The sequence below is a fragment of the Terrapene carolina genome, unplaced genomic scaffold, assembly GCF_002925995.2.
Source record: "Terrapene carolina triunguis isolate 2854851 unplaced genomic scaffold, T_m_triunguis-2.0 Scaffold402, whole genome shotgun sequence".
NCBI lineage: Eukaryota > Metazoa > Chordata > Testudines > Emydidae > Terrapene > Terrapene triunguis.
Genome location: NW_020664753.1, coordinates 2,712,568 through 2,733,225, shown reverse-complemented (window position 1 = coordinate 2,733,225; position 20,658 = coordinate 2,712,568). Strand labels below are relative to the sequence as shown.

General features: G+C 44.8%; 1 pseudogene; it reads left to right on the top strand.

Annotated features, from left to right (window-relative positions):
- The first annotated feature begins 1,285 nt into the window (after nucleotides 1–1,285).
- Nucleotides 1,286–9,822, top strand: LOC112113894 (annotated as a pseudogene).
- Nucleotides 9,823–20,658: the final 10,836 nt, after the last annotated feature.

Here is a 20,658-nt window from a genome sequence, read left to right as displayed (position 1 = left end):
TGTAAAAAAAAACACAACTGTTTGCGTGGGGGGAAAACGCCCACATTTGTGCAGAATATCGTTTGCACTGAATTATTAGCCAGCTCTGGTCTCAATGCAGCTCCTAGTGGAAGAATGTCTGCACTACAACCACCATTGATTGCCACTCTTGGCAATTTCAGCAGAGGGCATGTATTCCTTGTTTGACCAGCACTAAATTCACTCAGGTGATGAGAGGTGACCCAGCCTCCAGCCCTCCACTTCTAAAATGGAACCAGGAGGAGCTCAGCCTAAAATGGCCATCAAATTCAGCCTTCATGATTAAGGACACAAGAGGGGAAAACAATAGATATATTGTCATTCTAAATTAATGCAGCCACACAAGGTAAGAGATCCTGCCTTAGGGTTGGATTCTCCTCTGTGCCCAAGCTCTGGAGAGGGAGCACCAGGAAACCAGTTATGGCTCCCTGATTTGGATCAGTCTCAAAGCTCAGAGCAACTGAGGGGCTGCTCAGGTTATGGCACTGGTGTCAGCTCCATGCTAGTGGAGGACAGGTGTGACCATCCCGATATTTGCCCTACACTGGGGTTGGGAGGAAGCTCCCGCAGGAATTGGCTGCAGCATCTTTTCCCCAGCAGAAAGTTTGCCTGTTGCCAAGGGAATCTCTGCTGCCCGTATACAGCCAGTTTCTGGCCCCTTTGCACCACGCTCAGTGATGCAAAGAGGCTTAGAATCAGGTGGCTTTTGTACAAGGGTGGTGTGATTCACTGTGATTGTATAGCAAGCAAAATGCTGATACAGGGACTGGGCCAAACAAAGACTAATGGGCTAAATTTCTTTAATATAGACAGGCCAAAAGATGTATCTAGTCCTGGGACTAAACTGAAAGGCATTCAGGCATGACTACATCAGACTATGATGCTCTCAGCATAGGCAGGCTGAAAAGAAATGGCAAGAACACACCCTCTAGGCAAGGTGTCAATGTGCTGTTATTCCTTTGACTGGCTGCAATGAGCTTTCTCTGACCCTAACGCGGTATAAATCATTTCTACAGTGCAACAGTACGGAGCGAGCGTTCCAAGTCTGATACTTTTTATTAGACGGTCAAGTGCTATCCCAGGGGAATTCTGAAGTGTTGCCAACTGCTGGAATATTAATAGGTGGAAATGAAGAGCACAGAAAGTTGATGTCATGGTGTGGGTGTCAGGAAAGGTCGGGCATAACTAAACAAAGAAATAGTGCGGGTGGAGTTAAATTCTCCAACTGGGCAGAATAGGATGTCACTATACTAAATGGACTAATTATATGAAGATAAGGTTCATACCCACAATTGTTCCCAGGGATTTCTACCCCTGTAGAAAAAGCCTCCACCTGATTCTAAGGCTTTGATCCGGCAGAGCAAGAAACCATAGGCTTAAACAGGTTAATTAAGCTACATTAAAATTAAGCACATGCTTAAGTGTTTTGCTGAGGAGTAGCTTCCCTCTGTGAATTTATTAATCAATAAGGAGATTTGTCCTGATTATTTCTATGCTAATAAGCAATTTTTTAGCTATGAACTTTAAAGTGACTATGTTTGAGTCATCTATCATTTACAGATGCACATGTTGGGCCTCCTTATCATTGTCGTCTCAGTGACATTATGCGATGCACAATGCTGGCTGAAAAGAATTGAATCTGATGCACAAGGTAAGAAATCCTGCTGTCTGGACTCTCTTCTGTGCCTAAGCTCTTCTGAGGGAACATCACAGATCCTGAGAACGCATTGGCCACTGCCCCAATAAAGCTCAGAGCAACTGAGATGCTGCTCTAACCCACTAGTGTAGCCACTGGTGGAGAGGTGTCACAGTCCCCTGGGGAGGGAGGAGGCTGGTGCAAGCCAGCAAAAAGTTCCCCTATTCCAGGGGAATTACCTGTTGGCTGTATGCAGTCCATTTCTGGCCCCTTTGCACTACCTCAGCAGATCTCAGTGTGGAATCTGGCCTTCTCCATGCGCATCACTGAGAACAGAGTTGTTTGCCAAATTTAGCACCTGTCTGTTGAAACCTAACCAGGGACAAGAAACCAGGGAAGATGGGGAGGGACGTGGGGTGGCTGGTGAGTCCTGAATACAGATTTACTGTTGGAGAAGGTGATAAACTGAGGCCATGAGAGAAAGGGGACTGGGGAAGTGTTAGTGATGCTACACAGTCCAGAATAGTTTTCTGAAAGTTTGCACAGCCAAAAGAGCCCTTACACATATGGATTTTGGGGCACAAGTGGCGTTTGTACAGAGATTTTTCAAAGGAACAGCCGGACATGTGTTCATAAAAGGCACAAGTAGGCGAAGGCTGTGGGGGGCTCCCGGGAGTTGTGCAGCTCTTATTTTCAGAACTGGATGGGATGAGATTACAGTAATTTACCCAAACATGAGCCAGTCATGGCGCCAAGAAGGTTCAGGGCCCAACAGCCAATGGAGGGCTTCCACTGCAGTTCAGAAGAGGCAGTCTCTGACACAAGGACTTTGGTGGGTGGGGGAATGTGGGAGATGAAGGCTAGCAGATTTCTTGGGGGACACCCAAGAACAAGCATCAGTTCGACAAGTGTTTGCACTCTGCTGGGTAAGGGAGAAGAGGCAGGAGAAGATGAGAGATGCAGGAGCACTGGGGACATCACGGAATCAGCCAGGCTGTAGCATGCACAAACCTTTTGCCTGGAGTGTCTTGCCCAGTGTACTGGTGGTGAACACTGTTCTAAAATGCACTGTGTCCAGCCTGTGTAGGGGTGCATTCCAGCAGCGCCAAGACCTGCCACGTTGCAAGCTGGCTGCTCTCATGACTACCAGGACCAGGCTGAGCAGTGCACCTGAACACATACAGAGACAGCAGACAGCACAGCATTCTGAATCCCCCTTTTAAAAAGTCTCTCTGCTGTGCATGTGGCCATGCCTTGAACATGCTCTTGTCAGGCATAATTTTCAGCTTGCCCGTGCAGGTCCATGGGCTTACTGAAAGTAGGTATCATTCTAAGGTAGCAGGAAAATGCATGGATAAAGGTGTCAATGGACATCCTAATGGGACCTTTGAAAACCTGGCCCCCAATGGATCTGATTTGGTAAACAAGCTTAGAGTTCATTTATCTGATTGCATGCAGTCAGAGCCCATTTTAATTGGCATTTACCCTTCTATTTTATGTTATCTGGGTCAAGAAGGAACATATTTAGACTCATAAAAGGAGACGATGATTCATGCTGCAGTGGTTGGTTAGTTTCCAGGGTTTTTTTGGGCAGGGTGTGTGTGGGGGGGGGGGGGGGGAGATACACAGCAACGAGAACTAAGGCTAATTTCCTAGGGCTGAGGAAAATTATGAACAAAATTGATTGAAGAAAAATTTGAATGAAAATTAGGAATTGTTTAAGAAGAGTTTATTGGATGGCCAATAAGCCACACTTTCATAATTGTGAAAGGGGATAACTTTAATTAAAAAGCCATCCTGGTTAAAAGGAAAACTGAAGGCAGCAGTTAGAAGTATGCATATAACTAATTGGAAAAAAGGGGAAGTAGTTAGCAATCAATATAAATTGGAAGTATTGTAGAAAGTTGATATGGGAAGCTAAACACATCAGGGAAGTGTCCACGGCTGGCAGGGCCATTGGCAACAAGGAGGTTTTTTTTAAAGGATATCCTGTGGAAACTTGCATATCCACAGTGTGCTTACCACTCATTTCTCCACTGTGTAAGGCTCTCAGTTTGGTGTCTCTGTGTTGGATTGCTGGGGCGAGCTCGGCATACAGATCCAGGAATGTGGCCTTGTGTATCTGAAAGCTCTGCAGCCACTGCTTGTCATCCCAAACCTGCAATCTGGAACAAAAGAAATCCTAACAATTGTGCAGGTTCATTAACAGATGAAATGGTAAAGTTGCTGATAATGATACAAAGAAGGTGTTAAATACATATTTCTGTTCTGTATTTGGAAAGAAGCAGGATGGTGTATTACTAGGAGGAGGAACTACTTTCAAGGCCATTCATGTCCCCACCCTACTTCTCATCTCTCATTATTTATTAATATGCCAACTCCCACCTCCAACTCGTCCATTATGCCAACTTCTATTGCTCACTTGTTAAATTTGCAAACAAGCCCCTTTGTGCTTACTCCCATGCTGCCCCAAACACTTTGGAGGAGCTCCCTGAAAACATCCACAATGCTACCTCATTATCCACCTGCAAATCCCTCCTCGTAACTCTCCTTTCCCATGATGCTTACAAAAATCTTGACATTGGGTTATGGTGCTGGTGTGCTGAGACCACTGCCTATTATGCTGACCAATATTGTCTCATTGTTTCCTTATACTCCTGCCTGTATCTGCTGTCTCTTGTCTTATACTTAGATTGTAGGCTCTTTGGGGCAGAGACAGTCTTTTTGTTCTGTGTTTGTACAGCACCTAGCACAATGGGGTAAGCACCATGGTAACACAAATGATAAACAGCAACAACTAAGGAGAATGTTAAACGGCATCTGCTAGGGATAAAATTTTTAAGATCAGCAGGCCCAGATAACTGGCACCCAAGAGCCGTAGGAGAATTGGCTGAGGAGATCTGAGCCATTTTTAATAAATCTTGGAATACTGGGGAAATTCCAGAGGACTGGAAGGGTGTAAGTGCTGTGATAATATGCATAAAGGGCAAGTGAAATGACCCTTTTAATAAGACAGAGTTACCCTGACATAAGTGTTGGGAAAAACAACAAAGCTGATGTGGGATTCCATCAATAAAGAATTAGAGGACAGAAATATAATTAATGCCACTCAACATTGTTTTTTGGAAAATAGGTCTTATCAAATAATGAACTCGGGTTTGAGATTACAAATTTGCTTGATAATGATTCAGAAACATCAAAACACTTCATTTCAGCTAGTTCAGCCTTAATCTTTGTCCTCCTGAGATGCTGCTGAGCCTCAAACCTCTATCTGTAGTCCAGTCTCCCCAGCTGGACTACATCTCCCATGATGCATCATGGCCATGTGCCACTGCAGCAATTCAATCAATGGGAACAAAATGGTACAGCATGGGAGATGTAGTCCAGCTGGGGCACCTGACTCAAAGAAACATCCAAACTACAACTCCCATGAGGCACTGCAGAAGCTCAAGACAGACACAGATTTGGGTCAGTTTGACATTAAATGGAACATTTTGGTTTGGAAAACTAAAACATTTCTATTTGGCTTTGCCCAGCTTGGTGAGGAATAAAATCAGTTTTTTTGGCAAAAGTTGAAATTTTTCCCATGGAAAGTTTTGATTTTTTTGTGTTTTTTTTTTCATCCAAAAACATGTTGATAGAGCTGTTAGAACAATTTCTACTAGCTGGCTCCTATTATCCTAGTATTTCAGTGCTTTGCAAACACTAATTATCTTCACAACGCCTCTGTAAGGTAAGGGAACTGACCCAAAAATGAAACATTACCTCCCTGGTGATGACGTAATTCCCATTTTCCATATAAGGAACAGAGGCAGAGAGAGATTATTTGACCTACCCTGGGTCACACAAGGAATCTCTGGAAGAGCTGGGAATTGAACTCTTGTCTCCTGAGTCCCAAGCCAGGGCCTTAATCACAAGAATTTGAAATGTACTAGCGATTGAACCAAAGGCCATTGAAGTCAACAGGAGTTTGTCCATTGACTTCAATGGGCTTTAGATCAGGCCTTAAAAATGTGTGCCAATAATTTGATTCAGTGGGATCTGAGAGGAGAATTAGCTTTTCAAGCAATCCCTCCTCAACTGCAATCCTCTCTGTCCCCTGAATTGTTCAGGGTCTTACATTGGTCTGTCTCCTCTTGTTTAGATTGTTACGTCCTTTAGACAGGGAATGGGTCTTAGCAGGCTTAGAGTTTATGGTGCTATATAAGACTTAGAACAAACAAATTACACTCCAGCCTCATATTAAATATACCAAGCTCAAACCCAGATTTGATAAACAATTTTAAGTTAATTGTACTATTGGCATGTACCAGCAAGTTGGTTATGTCCTTTCAGGCTGCACTGATGAGAATGGAGTGCTACATGAATTCAACTCCGAATGGAAAACGAAGGATTGCCAGAGCTGTAGCTGTAGCAAGGAAACGATGGGATGCTGCAGCCTGTGAGTATAAAATAAATGCACAGTGATTTTTCCTGCAGGGTTCAGGCCACACGCTCAGATTTCTCTGGGGGGGGAAAAATACAAAGCTGTCGTGGTGACGTCACAGCCAGTCCATCCCCTCATGGCCCTGCGTGGCTTCGCAGCAATTCTCCCTCAGGTTTCCCCCACCAGACAGCTGTTTGGCCCTGCAACAGTCTGCCTCACCTCACCACGCCAGCCCTCCAGCCAGCTCACTTATAATCACATCCCTTCCAGGGTAATAAGTCCCACAGGCTGACAGTCCAGTGTGCCTATATAAGGTCATCAGCCCCAGCCCCAGCCCTGCACCCTCTTCCTCAGGGAGGCTTTACTATCGCCATTTCGAGGGAACCCAGACCCAGCCCTGTCTCTGGGGTTTCTGCCCAGGAACTCTGTGTTTAAGCAGCTAGAATCTGCTCCTTACAATCCCTTGCTGCTTCCCTTGCTGTTGCCCTGGGCTACTTCCTACCTGCTCCACCTGTCCACAGGACTACTCCCTCCAGACCCCTCTCTGTCTCTCTCTGGAAGTCCAACTTCTGGTGCAGCATCTTGCCAGTCTGCTTGCTGAGAAGTCTCCTCTCTAGAGTTCCCAGCCTTTCTAGCAGCCACCCCTTGTCTTATCTGCTGCCTTCTTATTCCAACTGTCAATGTCCCAGCAATTAGCTGCGGCAGAGGAGGTGGTGGGTGAGATTCTGTGGCCTGTGTTGTGCAGGAGGTCAGACTAGATGATCATAACGGTCCCTTCTGACCTTAAAGTCTATGATTCTACCTGTTAACCTCTTAGTGGCTATGGTAGGATGGGTTCTATACACTCAATTCAAATACTCCAAAGGCACAGCTTTCCTGAGAGAAATTTTTGCCGTTACATCGACTCAACAAGTCATTATACTAAAGAATAAATAAAAGTGGGTTTAAGCCACAACAATTTGGATTGAGAATAAACTTTATAACCTCCCCCCAAAAAAATTTAAGAGGGATTCAGATTTGGGTTCAAAGATGGACCCATGTGCAAAATGTGCATCAATTGTGATTTCAAACACTCTGAACATGAACAGTCCCCGCTCCAACTACTAGACCACCCTAAATTACTCATCACACAGTAATTTACAACCTATGGTAGAGTTCACAGAAGTTGTAACTGAGATAGAGAAGGCACTGCCATTCTAACTCCACACACCACCCATTTTTAACTGCCCACATTTGAAATATGTTCCTTGTATGTGTGCACGCACATGTAACATTCTTTGCTTGGTCTCAGCCCAAAGGTAAAATTTAATCTGAGCTAATTTGATCCAGAACTTTTTGAGTTATGGGCATAGAATCATAGAAGACTAGGGTTGGAAGAGAACTCAGGAGGTCATCTAGTCCAACCCCATGCTCAGAGCAGGACCAACCCCAACTAAATCATCCCAGCCAGGGCTTTGTCAAGCCAGGCCTTAAAAACCTCTATGCAGGGATAGAAGGGACCTTGAGATAGCAAAGAGGGCTGGATGAGGCAGGACCAAGTAAACCTAGATCATCCCTGGCATGTGTTTGTCCAATCTATTCTTAACAACCTCCAGTGATGGGGTTTCCACAACTTCCTTTGGAAGCCTATTCCAGAGCTTAACTATCCATATAGTTAGAAAGCTTTTCTTAATATCTAACCTAAAGCTCCCTTGCTGCAGATTAAGCCCATTACTTCTTGTCCTACGTTCAGTGGACATGGAGAACAATTGATCAATGGCCTCTTTGTAACAGTCCTTAACGTATCTGAAGACTATCAGGTCCCCTTCTCCCCCAGCCTTCTTTTCTCAAGTCTAGATATGCCCAGTTTTTTTTAATCCTTTCCTCATAGATCAGGTTTCCTAAACCTTTTATCATTTTTTGTTGCTCTCTTCTGGACTCTCTCCAATTTGCTTATATCTTTTGTAAAATGTGGCACCAAGAACTGGACACAATGCTCCTGCTGAGGCCTCTCCAGTGCCAACTACAGAGGGACAGTTATCTTTGATGACTTACATACAACACTCTTCTTAATACAGGCCAGAATATTAGGCTTTTTTCCGTCACATTGGCGGCTCATATTCAATTTGTGATCTACTATAACCCCCAGATCTTTTTCAGCCTTACTACCACCTACCCAGTTATTCCCCGTTTTGTAGCTGTGCATTGAATTTTTCCTTCTAAAGTGTAGTACTTTGCACTTTTCTTTATTGAATTTCCTGTTGATTTCAGACCCATTCTCTAATTTGTCAAGGTCTTTTTGAATTCTAAAACTGTCCTCCAAAGTGCTTGCAGCCACTCCCAGGTTGGTGTCATCTGCAAGTTTTATAAGCATCCTCTCCACTCCATTATCCGAGTCATTAATGAAAATACTGAATAGTACCGGACCCAGGACTAACCCCTGTGGGACCCCAGTAGACATGCCCTCCCCATTTGACAGCAAACTATTGATAACTACTCTTTGAGTATGGTGTTTCAACCAGTTGTGCACCCAACTTACAGTAATTTCATCTAGACTACATTTCCCTAGTTTGCTTTTGAGAATCACATGGGACTGTGTCAAAAGCCTCACTAAAATGAAGGTACATCACATCTACTGCTTTTCCCCATCCTCTAGGCCAGTAACCCTTTCAAAGTAAAAAGTTTCAGTAGTCCATGTCTCACTGGGAGCTAATGAGGGTCCCCTAGAGATGCATGTCTGTAGGAGAATCTGCTGTCAGAGAAGCTGTGAATGTTTTAAGGAGAAGTGTTTTTGCAGGTCACCTGTTTCAATACACTTTGGGGACACTCTTAACAACATATATGAGAATTTGGAGCGAGAAAAGCTCCTGAAATACACTGCACTAAATGAACCATTTGAAACGTCTAATCACACCCAATATACATTCCCACACAGGGCATTTCTAAAAGCCCCTCTTAAATTCATTTCAGTGTGCTGACACATAGAGCTGCAGTTCTACCTCTAATAATAACCACCTATTATGATTTATTTTTAAATTGTTGATTAATCCTCACACAGTCCCAGTGAAGTACAGTATGTACATGTAACTAGATCCCTTCCCCTGTTCAGTGGGGCACAGAAATTTGGCAGTGTTCATAGCAATGAGGACTGCCCACAAACTTCCAAAGGAAGCACTGTAGGTGCTCCAAATGTCAGAACCTAACACTGGGTGGGTTTGCCCAGACATGACACTCGTACGCAGGGGTCATAAAATAAAATGGACTTTTGCTCTTGGTTTGCCAGAGAGACGATAAAAAGACAAATGTCTGTTAGAACATAGAGCAGCTCAATTAGAGTTCCACTAAGCATCATGAAATAGCATTAGGCTAGGACACATAGCACAGTGACAATTCTAATAACTGCCACTTACCAACAGTTGAAGCTCTTGGCCTGCACACAGGTACACAACAGGTATTAAGGGCCTGATTCTCCACTCCACTACTCCAGGGTAAGCGCTCCTTGACTTCAGTGAACTGACGCTGGCATAAACCCAGAGTAACCAAGTGGAGAGTCACACCCCACATTTGCTGTCTCTCTGTAGTATCCTGACATATCTCACACACTTGTGTTTGCTTTGTTTTTCCCACTGACAGCGTTATCACCCCTATGGACTATGACAAAGAGAAATGTGAAAGTATATTCTACGAGGAGACCTGTAGCTACAAAGTGGTGGAGAAGGCCGACCCCTCTAAGCTCTGTAAGGTCCATGGTGCCGTAGGCTAACAAACAACCCATTCAGAATCAAGATCGGCGTCTGGGCAAATCCTTTTGGATCACAGTTGTTTTTAAGTGTCCTTAAGCAATTCAGTGTGTGAGAATACCAGCCCTGTATTTGATTCTAGGGTGTTTCTGTTACTATCTGTGGTGGCATAATCGAGCTATTTACAGGTCTTGTAAATTCTTTTCTAATGATCATTTGATTAAAATAAACTCTGATACAGCATCAAAGATCTGTCAGAGAATCTTCTTAATCTTTTCTCCGCCATCACTGTTGCTGGAACCACTGGACGCATGTGGAAGAAGCATGCATGCTATAAAGGACTCTGAAAGAGCCTTTGCTTTCTTTCCAGCACGGAACTCAAGCTGCTGCAGGTTCACAAGTGATCAGGGGATATTTTATGGACAAGTTTGTCCTTCCCAAACCCTCCTTGAACGCATGGCCTGGTGTTGTCCAATGCCGTAGCACCCTTTGGATCAGACTCAGTGAATGGTCTGTAAGTAGCAGCAGTCCATTACAATATCCCAAACACAGCACAGCGCTGATGGAAGCCTCCCACACCTGCTCTCACATTCATCTGGGTAAGTGTCCAATAAGAGGATGTCATGCATCCAGGAGCCTAGGCACCGCAGATCAGTTCTACAGTGCTGCAGCAGATGTGCGCAGGTGCAGGATGAGGAGGCAGCAGAGGAGTGTGCCCATCTGTGAAGATCAGTACGTCCGGTGGTTGTGCTTTGTGCCAGGAAACTGTTCAGTGCAGGCAGAGTGCTGCACACCAAGAGATCACACTGATCCTTGGCATGCCAGGAGAGCAGCCTCCGTTTCTCGGCTAGTATAACAACTGAGTTTGCATCATGGCTCCAATCCGGAAACAGTGAGGGACAGAGGCAACAGATACATGTTCCCAGCCCCTAGGGCCTCCAGCAGTGTCTGGATGCCTGGGTGACTTTGGCCAGCAGAATGTTCTCATGGCACCTTCAGCAGACCCAAGCAAAGCACTCTGTGGGGTTCCAGAAAATCCGTCCATGCATGGTATAGGCAGCTGTCCCTGCAGGAGGTCAGACTAGAAGATCATAATGGTCCCTTCTGACCTTAAAGTCTATGTCCCTGTCCCAAGTGGTGGGCCATGGTCCTTCTGGGCTTAGGAAAGTCCCCACGTGGGTGGGTAAGGTGACTTGGAAAGTGTACTGACATGTCAGATCTGTCCCTAAGTACTAGTGACAAAAGTACCTGGGATAGTAGGTAGATTCTAAATGAACAAGTCACGCACTGCCACAGCAGCAAGATGCCAAACCATAATCCGAACTGTACACCTAACTTAGACATTATCCCAGGAACTGGAGGGAGGCATGTACAGCTGCAAGTAGATGTTGGTGATGTTCTCCTGAACCCTGCTCTCAGAGCCAACCTGCCCCCCTGCAGCTAAAAGTTCAACAGTTTATTGGCAGGTGTGGTGGGGCGGCTGCCCCACGCCCGGAGAGGGTGGGCTGCGGCAGGCCTGGGCACCTGAGTAGACGTGCAGCCAATCCGAGAAGGGCTTACTGGGAGCCAATCAGAGGACAGATTGGGGCCAGCCAATCAGGGCCCAGCTCAGCCATATAAAAGACTGCTCAGAGCAAGAACAGTCAGTCTGTCCCAGGCCTTCAGAGAGGAAGGTCTGTCTCCAGAGCTGGGAGGCCAGCACCACGGACAGCGCAGTGCAGTGCAGGCCAGCTTTAGAGAGTGGGAGAAGGCCCTACTCCGTAGCCTGCCAGGCGGCAGGTCGGGAAGGAGAAGGCCTAGCACAGAGAAGGGCCGTTGGGGAAGCGGTCCAGAGGAGTAGTCAGAGGAGGAAGGAGAAGGAGGACAGCAAGACTGTCGCCAGAGGGCCTCTGGACCGGGACTCAGAGTAGTGGGCGGGCCTGAGTCCCCCCCTTCCCCCCTTATTGTTCTATTGGGCCATACCCTCAGCCATAGGCCGCAGGGAGCGGCCGGCCGGAACCACGCCAGATCCTCGACTGTAGGGATCGGACTCAAAGGTGTGGGGCTGTTGATCACCCCCTCCCCCGGAAGGGGGTGCGAATAGACAGAAGGACACTGTCGGAGGGCAGTGTTCCAGAAAGAGGGCCCTGTTCGTCGGGAGCACAGCGGGTCCACACGCCAACCCCTGGCAGGACGACAGACCGGACATCACCAGAAGGAGGCGCTCTACTGGATCGGACCGATTCCTCCCGGCGACCAGTAGGAGATGCTGTGGTGGTGAGTCCCAACCCTGTCACAGCAGGTAAGGTTACATCATACACAACTAAAAAATGGGGAATACACGGCTAGGCAGTAGAACTGCAGAAAAGGATCTGGGGGTTATAGCGGATCACAAATTGAACATCAGTCAGTGTGATGCTGTTGCAAAAAAGGCTAATCTCATTCTGGGGTGTATTAAGAGGACAGAGGACACGGGAGGTAACTGTCCCGTTTTACTTGGCATTGTTGAGACATCAGCTGGAGTACTGGGGTTTTAGGAAAGATGTGGATAAATTAGAGAGAGTCCAGAGAAGAGCAACAAAAATGATGAATTGGTGTAGAAAACATGACCTATGAGAAAAGAACTGGGTATGCTTAGTCTAGAGAAGAGAAAGCCGAGGAGGGACCTGACAACAGTCTTCAAATATATAAAAGGTTGTTTTAAAGAGGACAGCTCAATTGTTCTTCATGTCCACTGAAGGTAGGACAAGAAGTAATCGGCTTAGTTAGCAGCAAGGGAGATTCAGGGTAGATATTAGGAAAACCTTTCTAAGGCTAGTTAAGCACTGTAACAGGTTACCTGGGGAGATTGTGGCATCTCTGTCACTGGAGGATTTTAAGAACAGGTTAGCCATCCTTCTGTCAGGGATGGTCTAGTATACTTGGTCCTGTCTCAGCACAGGGAGTGAGGATGGAGTAGATGATCTCTTGAGGTCCCCTCCAGTCCTACATTTGTATTAGTTCTCTGATAGAATGGGACTGCTTGCCTTGTCAAAAAGAAGTGATCTAACTTTCTTAACAACGGGACTCTCCATTTAGGAAAAGGTGCGTGAAAAACGTGCTGTGCACCAGAGACTGGAAACACACCAGAATGTTACCTGGAAAATGATTTGCGCACCACAGAGTGAAAAGCATCAAACACAGCCTGCCCTACAAGGTGAGAAGAGGCAATCCCAAAAGGTATCCAGATAGTTAATATTAGGCTTGCATTATCTGGCCAGTTGAGCCTTAGTAATGCGAGATCATCAGCTAGATAACAGGACAGTTACACAAGATAGCTCTGGTAAGGAACAAGAAAGCATTTAGTTTCAGTTATGTGGACATAACCATGCAGCCCCAGGAGGACTTAATTGGATTTTATGGCCCCAAGCTAGCTGCGGGCAGGGGAATAGGGTGTGACTGGCAGCAGCACTGAATGCTTGGGTGATGGTGCCCTCACTGTGAGACGAGCAGTTGTTCTGCCAGAGGTCGTGGAGGAGAGAGAGGAAATGGTTTGCCACCCCCCATTTCCCTTGAAGGCTGACATACTTGCTGCTGAGAACTTTGGGTGGACTGAAACCCCCCTGGCAGCAACTCCACCTCAGTAGGACTGATGCTATGTGCAATATTATAATTAAGAATGTAGGAAGAGGTAAGAAGCAGAGGTCGGGCAGAGGTGGAGGCAGGAAGAGCCTGTTCTGCTTTCTACATACAGGAGAGGAGGACTCATTTCCTGGTGTGATGAGCAATCACCACAGGGCACAGAGCTGGGACTGCTGCGCAGTTATTAATTGTCCAAATCTTAGTAGCACCTATATATGTGAGGTCAGTCTGTATTAATAGGTAACTGAGCTGCTTCCATGTGGTCTGTTTGCACAAGGTTTGGCTTTGTAACACATTTGCCTCTGCACTATAAAAAAATTCACTGCAGCCAAAAGCTGCATCCTACAGGCTGGATACATACGCTGGAGGTGACACACTTTGTAGAAATGGTAAGTCAATACACATTTTTCCACTGGTAAAAATGGGAGGTACACATTGCTCTTTTAAAAATATAGATTTAGATTTTCTTAGTGAAAGCTTACCAGGTGCTACAGAACTACTTGTGCAACTTGTATATTTCTTACCAAATACTGAGAGGAATCTAAGGAGAATAAGAGTCTATGCATGTTAAATTAATTATACCATGACTATGAATTTAAAAGAAGCTTGCTAGGTTCTCTCCCGCACTGTGCATGTATACAACTTACACATGCGTCTGACGAAGTGGGCATTCATCCACGAAAGCTTAAGCTCCAATACATCTGTTAGTCTTAAAGGTGCCACAGGACCGTCTGTTGCTTTTTACAGATCCAGACTAACACGGCTACCCCTCTGATACTATACAACGTAGTGGATGTTTTTCCAAGTGATCTTTTACTGCTGGGAGAAGCCAGCGCTATAAAAGTGTCTCTGATTCTAGAGAAATTTAGAATCACTCTCTACGGATTGATGCAAAGGGTTCTAATGGGTCAGTTCATCCACCCCAATGCTCTGATTTCGTGACCCCCAGATCAACAGTATTCAAGAACGGGTGGCTCTCTCATTCCAGCAACATTAGCCAATCGAAACACATTTTGGTGAGTTCAAGGATACACATTTCTTCTGGTTTCTAGAATCTTTTAGCTCATTGTCATGCCAACCCATAACTTTACCCAGACCCTTAAAGATCCCTTAGCACAGTTCTTTAACCTAAATAATTCAGGTTGTCCTGGTCTATTTGCCTTCAACTTTTGACAACTTTTATGAATAATTTGATGTAACAGGCTGAGTTGGATTTTTGTTACCTTGGACAACCTAAAGCTCAGGCCTCTGCACAACAAATCTAAGTGTTTCAAACCTGATGGGCAGACCAGCTACCAACAGCTGTGGTGGTGAAGATGGTAATGGAATAAGGGAGCAAGAGCAAGCCTTGGTTTAGCTGGATACTGGCTGGTTCAAAAATACTTTGAAAAGCTATGAACAAATAAAAAGAGAAGCCTTAGAATGGAAGGAGCATATCAACTTTAGCTACAGCATCGCTATCTCCAATGCTATGTCAGCAGAGTTCTGTCTAACCTAGGAAGTTATTAAAAGTTCCCGTGAATGGTCAGCTATTCTGTAACCTAGTATTAAAGTATGCCGAGCTAGGCTCTGCAGACTCTGGGAACCACACATTCCTAGTGTCACCATGTAATATTTCTTGTTCAGGAAATTGGCACTAGCAATAAGGCGAGAAACTCTAACTGTAGCTTAGAGAGGTCTTTTCAAATATAATTCACGGCTTGTTCATGCAGAGGTAGCTCTTACCTTTTGACATTTCAGATTACTATGCTAAGAAAAAGATGTGTCACTATTTTAAGTGATTTTTTTTTTTTTATAAATAGGTTATTAAATAAAAGCAGAATCCAAGTTCCTGTATTTACAGGAACAGCAGAGGAAACCCAGACAAGGAAGAAACGATAATTTATTGCAATTTCTAATCACTTTTACATGAAATTGTTTTCTGTCAGGTGCCTGATTTTGCTCTGAATTTATAATTATCTCCACCCTGTTTTCAATTTGAGTGCCTCTTTTGTTCTGTAACGATTTCTTACGTTGTCATTTAATTCGTGGAGGAGGGTAGCAGTCAGAACTTCTCACAAAGCGATCACGCTATATCTGACCAATCAGATATAATAAAGACACTGGATTTATGGTTTAATACAACAACTTGTAATCTACTAACCCCCCTTTTTATCCTATGACTACAGGTGTATTAACAGGCCGCTTTACCTTGAATGGTTCCTTAGAATATGTGCCAACTACTTGCGCTAAACTATCTGTTCAAACTTATATTTAGCTGGGACACTTTGAGTACCTTTCCCAGACCTGAGGAAGAGCTCCGTATAGCTTGAAAGCTTGTCTCTCTCACCAACAGAAGCTGATCTAATAAAAGATATTACCTCACCCACCTTGTCTCGCTAGTCACATTAGAACCTTCTAATGCCTACTGATGTGCCAAATTGCTGTGTTCCTCTTTACGTCCATCTTGGTGACATTCTGAAAGCCAGCACCACGTGAGTGTTCCTCAAAAGATGGATTAAGCACCTGATTCTAGAATAATAAATCAGTCTGCGAACTCTCCACCCTGCTGCACTGTATGAATGACTTGTACTTGCATTCGGGTTGGAATGAACTTGGTGTGGTAGGTCAAAGAAACAATAGCATATGGCCCTTTACTCACTGCTAGCCTAGGCACCTGAGGTGGTTGTGCATGTGTAAATGTTGCCTTTTAACTCCAGAACTAAGGACACCTTTTTGGCCTTGTTTACACTAGAGAAACCTGTCATGCTAAGTGCTTGATCCTCTAGCATACTGTAATATCCAATCTGTCCACACTCTAGATTGTTTCCAGTGGTGCACAGCATTCAACATGATTACTGTGGAAAAGGCAGCTGACTCCATGACTGGGTATTTGGCATGCTGGGGAACAGATTTCCCGTTTGACTTTATTCATGAGTAACAAGATTCTTCTTGATTATTTTTATGCAAGTCAACTATTTTAGCTATTAACCCTTTAGTTACCATGATGAGTCTTCTCCATGTTTCATAGAAGTACTTCTTGAGTTTCCTCCTGGCCTTTGTCCTCTCCACGACATTATGCGATGCACAATGCTATGCAGAAATGATTGATCCAAAGGCAAAAGGTAAGAAAATCCTGTGGGTGATTTTTGAGAAGCAGAACCAAATGGTGGGGTTTATAAGGCACTAAACTCTGGCTCTGAACAGATCTTTTTGCAATGATAAAAATATGAGTCCCACATGGTCATTGATGGATTTAGCTTCACAACACCCATGTGAGGTAGGGCAGGGCTATTCTGTACAGTGGGGAACTGAGGCACTGAGAGGCTAAGGCCCAGATCCTTAAAGCATAACAGGTGCCACACTGGGTCAGACCATGGTCCATCTTGCCCAGTTTCCGACAGTGGCCCATACAAGAGTTTCTGTAAGGGTGTACAGAACAGGACAATTCTGGAGTGTTCCACCCCTGGCTTCCACTCCTGGCTTCTGGCAGTCAGAGGTTTAGGGCATTTAACTCAACATTGCTTATGTGCTTATAGGCTGCATTGATAGGGATGGAGCCTTTCATAAATTTAATACGAGATGGAAGACTAAGGATTGCTTCCACTGTACCTGTAGCAAGCAAACAATAGCGTGCTGCAGCCTGTGAGTACAAACTAAATACACAGAATTTTTTTCTGCAGGATTCAAAACCACAATGTTAGATTTCTTCGGAAAACCCCAAATAATACCCTGAAAACACAGCTGTCTCAAAAGATGTTTTCACTGCTATGCCGGTAGATGATCTACAGATCTTTAACCCTAAACTAAACACTAAAAGATTTGGGGGTCATGACTGATAATCAGCTGAACATGAGCTCCCAGTGCAATGCTGTGGGCAAAAGAGTTAATGTGATCCTGGGATGCATCGAAAGGGGAATCTCGAGTAAGAGGAGAGAGGTTATTTTACCTCTTTATTTGGCACTGGTGCAACTGCTGCTGGAATTTTGTGTCCAGTTCTCCTGCCTTCTATGCCATCACTGTCACTAAGAGCCCAGGGCCCACATGATGGGAACACACCTACAGTAGAGAACTCTACAACTGGGGTTCTCAAACTGGGGGGGTCGGGACTCCTCAGGGGGTCACAAGGTTATTACATGGGGGTCGTGAGCTGTCAGCCTCCACCCCAAGCCCTGCTTTGCCTCCAGCATTTATAAAGGTGTTAAATATATTAAAAGGTGTTTTTAATGTATAAGGGGGGTTGCACTCAGAGGCTTGCTGTGTTGCTGTGTGAAAGGGGTCACCAGTATAAAAGTTTGAGAACCACTGCTCTACAAGAACCTTTACTTTCTTTCCAGCAGGGACTGTTGTAATAATGGAGATGGAATATATGGGCCCAAAGAGTCAAAGCTATTAACATAACCCAGTCCTTGTCCAACATTAATCCATTTTCAACAAGGTTCAGGGTTTGAGATACAGGGAGCTCAGCCTGCTTAGTGCCATGGCAAACCACGAGGACATTCATGCTGAAGGTTAGAAATGTATTGACAAACACATAAAAGGAAAAGCATCAAAATGAGGTAAACAACACTAAAACTGGAATTGAATCAAAACCTATCAAAAGTCTCTTATCTCTTTGGAGACACTGAATACTGGTTAAAATCTCTTATTGAGTCAAACAGTCCTTCTTGGTAGAGAAGAAAGGGGTTAGCGCTGTTGATCTGGGAATTGGAGTCACTTTTCTGTTTAGACAAAACAGACAGGCACTGCAGGGAGAGAAGAGATAGGATAGTAAAGATGGGGAAATATGGTTTTGTTGATGTTCTCAGGGATACAGGGCATCTGGTTAGTTATGGACTGATGCTTTGGGCTGGCAGGAGACCACAATATCTGTGGTTCTGGACCCCAGGTCACCTCCCTGGTCAGAGACATCATCTGGTTGATCTGGTCAGATCCTTCTCCATCACTGGTCCTTCTGAGGCCAAGCTGGGTGGGCAGTCTCATCTCGCTGTGCTGGGGCCGTGCAGTACAGTTGATTTCAGAATCAGGTGAAAAGCCAGGAGAGAGGATACGAGGAAGATCATGGGGGACAGAAAGGAGCACATGAGGGAGAGAAAGACAGAGCAGGATTTCACATGTATCAGGCTGAGTCCTTGCTGGTGCAGTGATTATAGTCAAGCATCCCCACTGGAGTATCATGGTCTGGTGTCATGGCAACAATCCTTCTGCCACAACTGTACTATTTCCTTCGCCAAAATCTCTTTTTAAAGGCCTCAACAAGACAATGGGTGGAATGATCCAGCCGCTCATTGTCCGCCATAAGAACGGCCATACTGGGTCAGACTAATGGTCCATCTAGCCCAGTATCCTGTTTTCCGACAGTGGCCAATGCCAGGTGCTCCAGAGGGAATGAACAGAACAGGCAATCATTGAGTGAGCCATTCCCTGTCGCCCACTCCCAGCTTATGGCAAACAATTAGGTCTAATTTCCAGTCTTCTACTCCTCTTGTTTACCAGCCATAATCTTAAATTGGCCCTTGAGTGGTATCAGTCAATGCTTACTATTTAAATTAATGTGGTCTTTCTGTCTCCATTGTCCATCTTTTCTTAAACAGTTTTCTATTACAGATCATTGGGACAATTCACAAACCTTCACTCACTTTTCACTAGTTAGGCTAACAATTAAAATAGACCCATTTATTACAACACCTCTGAACTGCTGCTGCACGTTCAAGCCTGAAGAGAGGATATTTTATGGACGTGTCTGTCCTCTCCGTGGGCTGGTGTTGTCCAATGCACTCTTTAGAACAGACTCAGGCAATGACTAAGTAGCAGCAGCCCATTGCTATGTCCAAGACACAACACAATGCCCATACGGCTGGAGCCAGGAAATGAAGTCGAGTCTCTCTCCCCAGCACTCCCTGAGCCACACCTTCATCACCCGTCGCTCTGCAGTAACTGGGGATACAGGAGCTCAGGGTTGTTAGGCCTGTTTTAAACAAGGCAGAAAGAGGGGAGGTTTTGTTTAACACTGCAGGAATTTCTGGGTGTAATTCTATGGCCTGCTTGCAATGGTCCTTTCTGGCCCATGACAGAGTTCTGGGCAACAGCAGCTGTATCAGCACTCTGATCACTGGCTCACCAATTAAATCTGTGGGGCAAAGCTGGGCCTAATTGATAGCTAAGGGACAGGCAGGAGAGAGCTGCCAGGCTAGTCAACCCATTAGCCTAGAAAGCCCAGGAAGGAAGTGGTTGGGGGAAGAGAGAGGCTGGGAGGCTCTTCGGAGTCAGAGTCAGGAGAGATCTCTCAAGGGGAAGATACCTTCTGGCTCCCCCGTCCTCAGCTGAGTGAACTAAGGAGCGTATGCTACTGTAACTACAGAGCTGCACAAATTTGTAAAGGTGGTAGGGAGAACACTAAATAAATTGCACAAAGTGTTTGATCAGAATGAGGTCGCTGAGCGGTTTGTGGCTAGAAAAGACAGGAGCAGGATGCCACCTTGTCACATGGCCTTTAAATCTATGAACTCCAGTAATTTGTCATGTTTTTTTAATATACATCAGAAGGCAGAAATGGAATTATTCTGAAACGGAACATGAAGAATAAGAGGGTTTATGTATCAAAGCATCATTAATGCCTATTTTGCTTCATTCTTCACTAAAAAGGTTAAAGGTGACCAGATATTCAACACGATATTAACAAGGGAAAAGGAATGCATGCCAAAAGTAGGGAAAGAACAGGTTTAAGATACGTTTGATGTATTCAAGTCAATAGGGCCTGATGAAATTCACCCTAGGGTATTTAAGGAACTAGCTGAAGCAATCTTGGAACTGCTAGCAATTATCTTTTAGAACTCCTGGAGGACAAGTAAGGTTCCAGAGGACTGGAGAAGGGGAAACGTACCTATTTTTGAACAGGGGAACAAGGCGAACCTGAGGAATTATAGACCAGTCAGCCTAACTTTGATGCTAGAAAGATACTGGAACAAATTATTAAACAATTAATTTGTAGAGGACAATAGGGTTATTAAGAATAGCCAGTATGGATTTGTCAAGAATAAATCATGTCCTAATTTCCTCCTTTGACAGGGTTACCAGCCTAGTGGATAGGAAGAAAGCAGTAGATGTGGCATATCTTGATTTTTATTAAGACTTTTGACACAGTCCCACCTGACATTCTCATAAGCAAACTAGGGAAATGCGGTCTAAATGAAGTTACTAACGGTGGGTGCACAACTGGTTGAAAGATTATACTCAGAATAGTTATCAATGGTTTCCTGTCAAATTGGGAGGATGTATCT